We start from the raw sequence: 12,538 nt of genomic DNA, 5'->3' as shown, positions 1-12,538 counted from the left end.
TTGCCAGTCCTGCGCTGAGCTGGCAGGCCACAAAGCCTCCTCCAGCACCGCTGCCTCCCCTCCAGGCTTCCTGCAATTCCTTGGCCGATAGGGTCTAATCGGCAGGCTGGAGGCAGGCTCGGCTGATGTTACAAAGCGGTGCTGTCCAAAAGAAAAAAAGACAGAAGCTAAACCCTAATGGAAGTAGTAGTTCCCAGGCTAAGTTCCTCATAGGCACAGGCAGGATTCCTCTGCTTCTCAGAAAGATGCCGAAATAGGACACGGGGACACTATGTGCAGTTACACCTTCACGTCCAGAACCTTGCCATTGCCGGCCAATGTAGCTCACAATTGTATTCACCCTTTTATCCAGGTGTCCTCGGTTTGTTGGCATTTTTTCCTTGAGGGCAGTCAGGGAATGCTGCTTGCTATCACAGGGCTTTCTTCCTTCAGGAAACTCCAAAGACTCCCTTAAGTTCCTCCTTTCTCAAACACGACCTGGGTTCATTGCCAAAAAGGCGAGCAGTGTAAGCCGTTCCTCAGCAAATGCCAATCCCTCTAAGAAATGCCGATTCCAGTGGGATTTAGGCTCAAGTGTTGTTCTCAAGAGCACTGAAGTTCAGGGTTTCAGCAGCGAGCCAAGAGCAGGCAGCTTGGCAGGCCTCTGCCACCTCAAGCGCTCACCTGCCTTGCAAATTCCTCTGCTTCCTCTAGCCATGGGCTAAACTCCTGTTCTTGACCTGCTGCCTTCTCCTGTTACCCGTGAGACTGGCACCTTTTTGCCCCATTCCTGTAGTGCGCTATGGGGAGGTCTAGAATGAAATGACGGAGGAGAATGGCACAGAACCTGCACTTTGTGTTGTTTGCCCTGTTTGGTGCTTGCAACTGTCCACAGCAGACCAGTAGTTTTCAATTCTGTGAGCCATGCAGTCCAGAAAAGGAAAGACGAGATTAGCTCAGGAAAACCAGGATCCATGTACTCAGCTCCTGCCAGACAGAAATGAGAGTGCAGCAAATGCCTGAAAAATGCAGTACTATGTGGCATGTATCCACTATGGGCAGCATAGAGATTTGAAAGCCACATCCATGAAGAAATGTGACCTTGCAGGTCTCCTGCAAGCTGAAGGCTGTGGGTTTTTGGAGTGGCACCAGGAGCTCAGCGTTGGACAGAGAACATTTCCAAGAGAAGGGCTGACTTGGGAACTGGTGGAAGCGGAGAGAACGGGCAAGTGTGCCCACGGGTGCACCCACCCTGGGAGGGACGCTTCAAGGGCACCCCCTGCCATGCCCAGGAGACCGGCACTGCCCCATGCAGAGGATGTGTCCCTGCCATACTGACAACACAAACACTGTTCCAGTGCCATGCAGTGCATTACTCAGCTTTTTTTCCCCACTAAGCTCTCCTTCCTTCCGCAAGCCCTACAATGTGTTGGTTAATGTTAGGCATGCAGTAAATGGGCGGGAAGGACAGGCATTCCAATTGGATATTACCAAAGCATAATTTCGTCGATAGTATTTAAGCAAGTGTTACTTGTTTTTCTCAGAAGCATTGGTGGTCAGAGTGCCACCAATGGGGTGTGAGCTGGGTGCCTCTTTGAAGTTACTTTTGGGTCCTTTGAGCTATGGTTATGGACTGCAACGGGGTTTTGTGCTGCTTTGGGACAGGGGAGAACTTTCCAGGCTTTCTTTTTCATTAGCTGTCGAGAAGGTTTGGTTGCTGTGCATGAATTCACAGACCAGGCTAGGGCTGCTGCTATTGCGATGTCAGTGGAAGGCTGCCAGGTCACAGCATTGTCAGCAGGAGGCTGCCCTGGTGCATGCAAGGCCTCAGCATCCAGAGCAGCTGTTGGTGTGCTCGTTGCAGGAGAACCCTGAATCAAAGTGTTCTCTAGCAACAGTCTGTGCCCTGACAAGGGATCTTGTTTCTTTTGCCTGCTGTTGAATGAGTCTGTGGACTCGTGTAGGCATCCTTTTGTTTCCCCTGCGGTTGTAGGGTGTGCAGACACATACAGGTGTCTTTTTTAATGTCCTCCTTTTCCTTGCACAGTCTGGGGACTTGTGCATGCAGTGTTTTTTTCCATTTTTTTCCATTTTTGTTTTCTGACCCACGGACTTGAGCAGCCCTGCTGAAGTGATGGATCGAGTCTGTAGAGTAGTCAGCAGGGCTTTTTCGTCGGTGTCATCCCACCGAATTTTTAATGGCCTGGGACGTAAGTTGTAGCTTTTTCCTTGGGGAAGCACATTGGAACAAATGTGCCGTAAATATGTGCTCTAAAAAAGTGCATTAGGTTTGGTAAATCTCCTGCAAACAGCTTCAGCTAAGAAGGGAGTGTCTCTTGCCCAGCAGGGTTTGGAAAACTCCCAAAATGCCAACTGGTAGAGCTTTGGAAGAATCCTTCTAAAAAGTGTGCTGTTCTCTCCAGAACTGAGGGAAAGCAGCTTTTTCATCGATTCTGTCCTTAAAGGATGTGCCTGTCTAACTGGACCCTCTCTGTGTGCTACAAGAGCAACTGGCTTTGCCCTGAAGGGCAAACTGCCAAGCAGTTTGTGCATGCTCCTGAATGCCAGAGCTGGGCCTGTGCTGTGTCTGAAGAAAACTGCAAGCACTGAGAGGGATTTAGGGGAAGTTTTTGTAGGGAATTGTTCACAGCAACCATGTGGGACATGCTGCATGCAATTTACAAAAAGAAAAAGGATGCCCAGGAATGAGAGGAGAAAAAGAGCTTTAGCTGCAGGGTAGACAGTGAGCTGCAATGTAGGCACTGACTGCTGAAGAACGATTTGCATTTTCTCGGCCAAATTTCTAGTTCCTTAGTGGCAAAGCTGAGCAAATGTAGACACAGCCTAGGGGATTGGCCTGCAGTCTTGCTTGCTTGCTAAAGAAATGTTGCTAGTGGATGGATGTTGTGAAAGGAAAATGCGCTCTGCTCGGGTGGCCACCTTCTGTGGGGTTCCTCAGCTCAGACAGTTTTCTAACAGCACCTGGCTGATTTTCCCTTGCCTTTGGCAGGTCGTCTCAGAGGTAGAAGGAGTCAAGTCCACAGTTCGGTGAGTGGGATGGGCACCCGTTGTCATTGCTGGTGTCGGAGAATTGTGGAGTGAGCTGTGGCCTTGGCCTCTTGTAGCTGAGTGCCAGCCTGGCAGGCTGAAAGGAAGTGCACATCAATGTCTGCATGAGCACTAGCAAAAGGATTCCATCAGTTTCCTCCTTTTCCACAGAAGGGGTTTTAACTAATGAAAGTCAAGTTTTGCCGACAGGAGGCTGCATGTTGGTTGTAGCCAGGCTGAAATATCTCGTTCCAGAGGCATATGCAGTCCTGTGTGAACATTAGTCTCATCAGCCCACTTGAATTGCATCTTAATGACTGAGGATCCCACTTGTATTCAAATTCATGACTTCTGCTTAGCTGGGGGCAGAGCTCAGCAGAAATCAGGTTCTAAATGCCAGCTTACTCCTTGTCCCTCACACTGCTGTCTGTCTGCAGAGCACCACACCAGCAGCAGAACCTTCTCTCACTTGCTCTCCTCCTCCCAGAGGCTAAAGGGGAGGCAGTGGACAACAAACCTCCACGTGTTGTCAGTCCGGGGCCTGAGTGTCCTGTAACAGTAAGTGGCACCTTTGGTTGGTTCAGTGCAAAGCTTTGGTGCAGTGCAGAGCTGCAAGTTTCTGATCAGGCAGCACTTGCCCTTTGTGGCTGAAGATGCTGAGCGCTGGAGTCCTGCCATGACCTGGCTCTTCAGCTCGTCCACTGACAAATGGGAAATGGGATCTGAACTTTCACATGCCAGCATCCTTTTTGTGGCATTCTGATAGAGACTGTGAACTTCCCTTGGTGTCAGATAAGAGGTAGCATGATGTCCTTTAGTGCTGCTGGTTTGAAAGTGAGCCCCTTTGTGCACAGTGTCTGTGCAGGCTGCCTGTTGTCAGGGGAGAGAGCGGTCCCAAGGTGCAGTTCCCAGACCTGTGGGGTAAGGGGGAGCCACCGCTGGCTGCAGGGACCTGCCCCTCTCCATGCCCTGTCTAGGTAGCTACAGTCGCTGCTTCCACTGCAGCCTTAACTTTGACATGGCCCAAGTTTGCTGGGAAGAATGCTAAGCAGGTGTGCATGGCAGAGACAAGATCTATCTCTGAAGGGCTGGAATGCAGTTTCTATTGGCTGCTCTCTAAGGCCTGAAATCTTGAGGGGAAGCCAGTTAACAACAGCTGAGCAGAGGAATGTTCCCTGCTTCTGATCAGACACTTACAGAGCAAGCCAAGGGTTAGTTGGTTATCCACATCAACACCCTCACAGACTAATACTGCTTTCAGGTGAGCTGTGTCTCTGCTTGCTGCTTCTGGCAGCTCTCAGGAGCCAGCGTTCCTGCTGCTTACTGCTTGTTTGTGCTTTTTCCCTGCCCCTTCCTTTAAAGGCCCCAGCAGGAGAGCTGTTTGCCAATCAGGACTCCTCGGCCCAGGGAGGAGAGGCAGAGCGGCAGCTGAGCACAGATAGAGAGTGCAGAGTCCAGGAGTTCAGGTGTGTGCTAAGCTTTCTCGCTTTCTCTGGGCAGGAGTGGGCATTGCTAGGCTTTAGGAGGCCCAGCGTCAGAGAACGGATTGTCTTCTCCTCCTTTGACTTGCTCAGCACAGACGGGCAAAGGCAGCCCCTGGGCAGGTCCGGCTGCCGACAGACTTACAGCATAGCTGCCTCCTGGGACTGGCTCCTGGAACCTTGACAACAAGCATTCTGAGCTGGGCCAGAGTAAAAGCAAGGGAGTTTCAGGCTGGGCTTAAGGACAGCAAAGCGTTGAACTGCAAAGGCGATGATGCACCTCAGGGAGCTTGTGCAGATTCCACCCCCGGAAAATTGGAAGCCCCAGCTGGATAGAGCCCTGAGCAACCTTTCTGTAATAAATGAGGCAGGGACTCAGATGGAATGAAAAAAAGCACCTCATTTATTGGTGTAACCACCAAGAACAGGAGCTCGAGATAAGCCCAGGCACCGCTCAACAAGCCAGAAAAGGTAACAAATAACAGAGCGAAAAAACACTGGGTACTCCTTAGGACCCAAGTTCCGCCGGAGAACCTTGAGGAAAGTCTCAAAGTCCCTTTTATACCCTCTTGCTCCCAGTTGATTGGTGCACTCAGCATCCTCACTCTGATTGGTTCCTTCTCTGAGGTTTGATTTGCCTTAAGCGAGCACCATCCTGGACCAATTGTTTGGCTGGGGCGTCAAATGATTGGTCCATTCTGTCCACCAGTCTGGGGTTGGAGTGCCGATACCACTTACATGATGTCCATGGAGCCTTCAGTCCGCTTAGAACTATCCCACAACTTTCAACATAAAACTTTCAGGAACACCAATTACTCACAACAATTACAAACTTTGGCACACAACCCTTAGAAACATCACTCACTCACAACAGTTACAACCTTTGACACATTAACCCCTGGACACACACGTTCAATGGGTCATTTGCTGGGTCAGAGCCTGCTGCTGCTCAGGAAACAATCCCCGCTTTTTCCTTCACTGTGCAGGGAAGCTCAGGCAAAGCCCACCCACTCCCAGCCGCCCTCCTAGGCAAAAGGAATGCCCCAAGAGCTCCCTGGATGCTCCCATGCACAGCAATGGCTTCTATAGGGAGTCCAAAATGTCTGGCCGACACCCAGGTGAGGAGGAAGATGTGGTACAGCTCATGCTGAGGCCCACACACTAGAATACACTGCTCGAGCGGACAAAGAATGCACAGGATGTACTCAGCAGCTCCTGGCAGCTCCTGGCAGCTCCTTAGCAGCCTGACGGACAGCCCTCGCCTACAGCTCTAGCCTGGCTCGGCGGGCAGCTTCCTGTGGGACCTCCCTCCTTCTGAGACACTTCTCTGGCCTTCCCACAGTGGAATCAACAGTGGAAGCTTCATGTCTCGCACAGCCTCCTCACTGGAAAAGTGCACATCAGTAGTGACTTTGTGCCCTCCAGCAATGCTGTTCTAAGCAGAAATTTAGAAGGAGGATCAGCAGGTGGGAGAAAAGAAGATGCCACCTTCCTTTCCCACTCTGATGGCTACCTGTTTCCTGGCTGCTCTCTCCTCAGGATTTCTGCCTGTTCTCAGAGGCTTTTTCTCCAAGGGCTGAAGTGATCCTTGCCATCTCCACTGCTGCCTGCATTACTTTGCTGCAGGGATGACAGCAATCAGGCTTTCAGAAGAGGCTGAAGAGAGGCCTCTGGAAACATTTATTTACTTATAACATTTCCAGATGCCATAGCTGACCCCAAGTGCTTGGAGCTGGAGACTGGGCTTCCTGGAGTCCCTGCCAGCCTAAACCATGTTTGATTATTGGATTGGAAATTTGTACCCAACTCCTCCCCAAGCTATGGTTTGCAGACTCTTTCCTTGTTTCACTAGTGAAAGCAAGAGTAGTCATCAGACTCCTCACCTGGGCTTGCCAAGCCTGTCTTAGCCAAAGACAGCTTTTGCAAGTCTGCTATCCACTGTGTCAGAGAGGAGCAGAAGACGTGGCAGACAGGAAGCTTTTAAGCTTTCTGGAAGTACCTGAGCTTTCTGGAAATGTTTTGTGGCTTCTGGAGGCTTGTTTTTCTTTCTCACTGGTATAGAGCACAGACTCTTTCACTTGCGTGAGCGACAGAGACACGCTGGCCTCGGGAGGGAATTCCAGCACTCTCTTGAAGCGAAACTAGAGGGCTGTTGGAAGGCCCTGAGACTGTCCGATGTGGGCCATTGTATGGAGTCCTGGTTTTGCAAGGAGACTGCTGCTATTAAAGGCTTGTTTGTCTGTCCCCTTGTTGTAGACAGGAGCAGTTGGCTGCACTTGAGAGAAAGCGCCACCCCTCACTAGAGAGGGCGTTGGAAACGTCAGCAGGGACAGCGGAGGAATCGCAGTGACTGAGGGCTCTGCTGAAGGAAGAGGCTCCCCTGGCAGTGCCAAAGGTGAGCCCCTCTTGTTCCTAGGCAGCACCTGTGAGAGAGGGAAGTGCCCCTAGCAAGACCACCCCAAACGCTGCTTCTGGCAGCAAGCTAAGACCGAGACTGTGTCGTCGTTGTTGTTGTTCCCCTTGAGAAATGGAGCTCCCCTTGCTTCCAGGTCTGCTGCCCACAGCAGCTAGCCTACTGGGGTCTGGAGAGGCTGCTCCATGAGTTCTCTCGCCAAGGGCACACACTGTCCCAGGTGTGCAGAGAGAAGGCGGCGCTGGCACAAGAGAAGGCTGCCCTGGAAGGCCATCTGGCAGCCACGGAGCGGGACCTACAAGGCCTTCCAGAGCAGCTGCTAGAGGCCAGGTAAAGGCAGGGAGGAGACCCTGGGCGGGACATCATTGAAGGGCTGTAATTACAATGGTGGGTAAGCATTACGTCAGGATTTATTGCCTCCTGTGTGCTCTCCAGATGTGTCTCACACAAAGAAGTGATGAGGCATGAGAAAAAACAAAAGGATAAGGTCACCCGAATGTTCTGTTTCTGACAGCTCAAGCTCTCAAGGCTATTTTTGGGATCTTTTGCATATTCCTGTGACAAGTGCAAAGCCAGCCGTCTTGGCACTGAATTGAGTATCAGGGAAACCATGCAGATGTTTGCTGACACCAGGGATTTCCCTCTGGTTTTGGTTTCTCCTTCAGTGCATCTGAGCATCAATCTTTCCTTGTCAGAGAATTTGACATGGCATTTTCAGAATGCAAGGCTCCTACATGGGAATGTTGTGAGTAGGCTGCTGACACTTCGGGTGAGAGCCGGAGGGTTGTGCTGAAAAGCTTGAGACCCTTCCGAGCTAACTCTGGGCAAGTATGGTGCAGGACCTACAGCTGCTTACAGACAGCAGCAGCAGCAGCAGCAGCAGCAGCAGCAGCAGCAGCAGCAGCAGCAACAGCAGCAGCAGAAGGGCAAGGTCTTGTGACTTCTCAACAGTGTCTGGGGATTCTTGCTGAGCACTGAGGCTTGCTCTCTTGTCCGCCCACCTCTGAGAACAGTGTGTTGCATCACCCTGCAGAGTGACTTGGAAGTGCTGATGAGCTCAGGGCTGTGAGCAGAGGCTGGGCTTTTGCTCATTGGCAGAGACTGTGGGCACAGCCACCCACGTGGGCTATGTCAGGAAAGAGCAATTTGAGCTTTGGCAGCAGAGATCAAACTTTCTGTGCTGGGCTAGGTCCTGAGGAGAGGCTGCCCAATCACCTGGAGGGGTCTGCTTTGCTATTTTCAGTGGTGGAACTAGTCTTGCTGTATCTGAGTTTCCATGCAAGCCATTTGCCACACTCGGCTGTAGGGATCTGAAGGCACATTTTCCTGGGAAAAGTGCCCATGAGTGCCAGGAACAGTTTAACAATTTCTTTTCATCTTCACATCATGTAGGTCAGAGAAGGAGTGCTTGCAAAGGAACCTGCTGGAGGCTCAGCAGCACATATGCGAGCTGGAGATCGTCAGGAGGCATCTGGAAGGCCAAGTTCATGCAGCCACACAGGCCAAGGAGGTGATCCTGGGTGAGAGCCTCATGTGCTTTGTTCCTGGTGATCGCCCTGTGTCAGAGTCTGTCCAAGGATGTGATATGTCTCACGACTGTCTCCAGTGACTGAGGACTGAGAGCCCAGACTCTGAAAGGAGCCCTGGCCTGGCTGAGGCAGAACGTTTGCCAAGTCTCGGAGGACTGATATGCATCTCCATGAGAACGGAGTGCAAGACACCTTCGTGATCACCCCACTGGAGAAGATTCCGTCTATAGGCATCTCAGCCTCGAGGACTTGTCCCTCCACGTTGGTAGCTATAATCCCCTTACGCTCTTTTCTATCCTTCTTACTATTCTCTATTTTCTCTCCCACTACCGCATTTTGGTGGCACAAAGTAAAGGTGCATTTTTGTTGTATTGAGTTGTCCCCCGCTGTGTCTTTTGCGCTCTGAGATCCTAAAACGAACCATCAGGTTCCCTGCATATGTTTGCGGACCCTGACACCCTGCCTAGTGCAGTTGCTCTAAAGCCAGCTCTGTCTGCAGGGCTTCTGAGACATGAAGGAGCTGGGGGCAGGTCCCTCCTCACCTGAAACTGAAAGTGTTAAGGTCAGCAGAGTGCTCTGCTTGCGTAGTCTCTGACTGTTGCCGTTTGTCACGTTTGCAGAGGGTGCCAGGGGCCTTTGTGGTCAGCTGCTAGCTCTAAGATCTCTCAATAAGCAGCAGCGTGATGAAATGGCTCAAAAGCTGTGCTGGAGAAAGGAGCAGTACACCAAGACTCTCCAACTCTGACGATCTGCTCAGGAAGAGGAATAAAGGAAGCTCCAAGAAAACGTGGTAAGAAACAATACGCACCTGAAGCTCTCAAGCAAGTTTGGTGAGCTGGCTTAGCAGAGTAGCAGCCTGGGTATGTGACATGGTTGTGAGCATCTGCTGTAGGCTACACGTTGTCAGGCAAGGCAGCAGAGGCCTTCAAGGGCTCGTACTTGAAGGCCTGCTATGACCTAGAGCACGGTGCTGGGACAGAGCACATGCAGCCACAGATTCAGGATGGGCACAAGCCAAGTTCCCCAGGAGGCTGGGTGGTGACCACCCAAAGTATGCCAGCGAAGGAGCAGGATCTTCCCCACAGCCTCATGCCATGCAGCAAGCAGACCGCTGCTGGCCTTGCTGCCAACTGCAATCCCAGCAATGGGCTTCCTTGCTTGCTGTGCTTCCACAGTGAATGGTGGTCTTCCCTTTGGGCTCAAAGCACAGGCCCCTCCTGCTGGTATTTCAGCTGGTGGCCTGTCTTGTGACTAGGGCATTGGGGTGCTGGCCTCTTCCTGGCCGTGCAGTGCAGCTGCAGCTTTTCCTTAATCAGAAGGCAGAGGAACTTGGAGAAGAGAGCCTCTGGGAACAGGCAGAAATCCTGAGGAGAGAGGGCCCAGGAAACAGGCAGCCATGAGAGCAGGGAAGGAAGGTGGCATCTCCTTTCCCTCACCCTGCTGACCCTTCTCCTAAGTTTCTGGTTAGGACAGGAGTGCTGGAGGGCACAAAGACACTACTGTGCACTCTTCAGGTCAGGGAGATTTTGGGAGAGGTTGAGCTTCCATGTTTTCCTTTGGGGAGCATAACATGGACTTCCTGTGGATGTGTCTCTTCCCCTCCTCAGGAGAGACAGCTGGAACAACAGCGTCTGGAGGCACAGGAGCAGCTGGAGCAGCCGGCAATCTTCCTGGCAGAGGTACAGAGGGAGCAGGAGAAAAGGCTGCTGGAGGTGAAGCAGGAAGTTGCCATCCTGCAAGCTGAATGAGAAAAGATACAAAGCAGAGGCAGTCAAGAGGCAAAGAGTGTGAAAAGAGAGTTTGTGTGTTGTTTTGGATGCCTCTGGGCTCCTTATGGGCACTGCTTTCTCCGGACACTGTCTGTCGAGGTGGGGTTGTGTTTTTGCTGATCCTTGGCAAACACGAGGAGGAGAACAAAGTGCTTTTGGAAAGCATGAGCACATCAGTTTTGGTTGCCACACAAGTGGTGCGTGGGAAGTTTGAAGCCATCTTCTCTTCATTTCTGTGCAGCTCCAGCATCAGAAGGCTGCCGTCTTAGGCAGGGTGCGCTGGCTGCAGAGAAAGCTAGTCCAAAGCCAGCAGCAGGTAGAGCAGCTGAGACAGGAGCTGGACGAGGAGCGGGAGAATGGGCAGGTGAGCCTGACTAGCCCAGGTAGCAGAGGAGAGGGCAGGAAGGACATGCACTGTCGATCTCAGGAAAGGGAAAGCAAAGGCTACTGCAGGCACTGGAAGCACAGAGGTAGATGCTAGTAAGATTTTTCTTGACACACTATCAAGACCAAGCTGCAGGAAGCTCAGAGGAAGATGAAGGCAATGAAGAGGAGGCACAGAGAAGTAATGGAAAGGATGCGCAGGATCCAGCTGCAATACAGGCTGGCTGAACAAAAGCAGGTGAGTGAAGGAGCAGTAGGCGCTGCAGTCATGCAACAAGTGGTTTCTCCTCACTTTTTCCCTGCAGAGCAGCAGGTGGATGGGGGCAATGCCTCTGACTGCCATGCTCTCTGGTCTCCATGGCAGCTGGTCACAAGGACACTTACTGGGCTGCTGAATCTCAGCTGCTGGCCTGGGCAGCAAGGCTAGTGCTTTAGCCGGTGGGCCGGCAATCCTCTGAATGTATTTCTGCTGCCTCTCTCTGTGTTCACTGGGAGTTCTTCAGCAAAATTTTGAATGTTTGCCTTGCATCAATAGGGCAAACTAGAAACAGGGTAAAGCAACTAGTTGATGTCCAGCACCAGAATAAGCACCACCAAACTGCACCCTCTTGGCAAAAAAAGTATAACCAGGAATGAATAGAAAATTTGGCACATGTACTGTAGAACTTAACACCTGTACTTATTCTGTACAGAAATACTAACTTCTTTACTGCATCCTGTGGCAGCATGAACCTGGAGTCTTGCCACCTTTCACACAAGAGCAGGCTAGTGAAAACACATCGTACCTTTATAAAAGTTGAATGTCAGTAAATGGCCAGCTATTGTGCTGTTCTCCTATTGAAGACAAACTAGCCAGTGCACTGCAGCTTGCTTGCATACATACTCACTATGTATGGAGTCCTGTATTTAAACCGTATTCCTAGCCTGTCACCTCAGTTACATTTTCCCCTTTCTGCCCCTGAATGACTTATAAAATGACCCACAGCTGTCTTATACACAATGCTAAAACCCATTCTACTCATAATGCCTTATTTTTATGAAGGGAAGTCTATAATGGCACTTCTCAGTGCATATACTTGTGCATATTTTGCACAGTGCATGTGCTTTCTTGTCATTCAATAGCTGAGAGAACTGAAGTGTAAAAAAGGTAGACCTGGTAGATAGTACAGGTTAAGCCTGCCTTGAAACAAATATATAATAATCTACTGGGCATTGTTCACTTACATGCATAGAACACTGCATAGAATTTTCCCCACAGAAAGGAAAAGAAAAATGTGTCCTGAGAGCAAGAACCCAAGAAGAAATTTTTGAGATTTGCAGTTATATACAGATTTAAGGTGCAACCATGATAACTAGGAAAAAAAGGCAAGAAATTCACCTTTCTGGAGAGGCAAACCACTGTCCTCATTGTATTGTGCACAGCCTTTATCAAAAGCAAAGGGTGAAAAGAGGCCCTGATTACCCCAACAGGTGTGACTTAAATCTAGGTCTCTGTTTCAAATTTCTTGTATACGTTGGGATAAATTACTGTCCCTCAGGGCCCATGGCTTTGCAAGAGGAGAATAATAATATTAATGATAATGAAATATATGCATTATATGTACATTGAATTATGCATTAAAGATGCAGGTACTTAGATAATCAGGCAGTATTTGCAATCCATGAACTAGAAATTCTATACCATGTTTTAAGAAACTGTCTTAATTCTGTTGTAATAACACCAATGCTGCATTTAAATAGCATGTGAAATGAAGATTGAGTATTGAACTGATTAACTCTGTGAAGCTGCTTAGGTTGCACCAGTGTAAAAAACTTTTTGTTCAAAATGTGATGCAAAGTACATCAAACTTTGAAAGAAAAAAAAAAGTTTTGTCATTCTCTTTTTAGAACAAAATTATTCTTGTTCAAAATGCTGTTTATTAGCCAATATAATAG

Source organism: Sylvia atricapilla, chromosome Z, assembly GCF_009819655.1.
Source record: "Sylvia atricapilla isolate bSylAtr1 chromosome Z, bSylAtr1.pri, whole genome shotgun sequence".
Taxonomy (NCBI): domain Eukaryota; kingdom Metazoa; phylum Chordata; class Aves; order Passeriformes; family Sylviidae; genus Sylvia; species Sylvia atricapilla.
Note: the sequence above shows the minus strand (reverse complement) of the source record.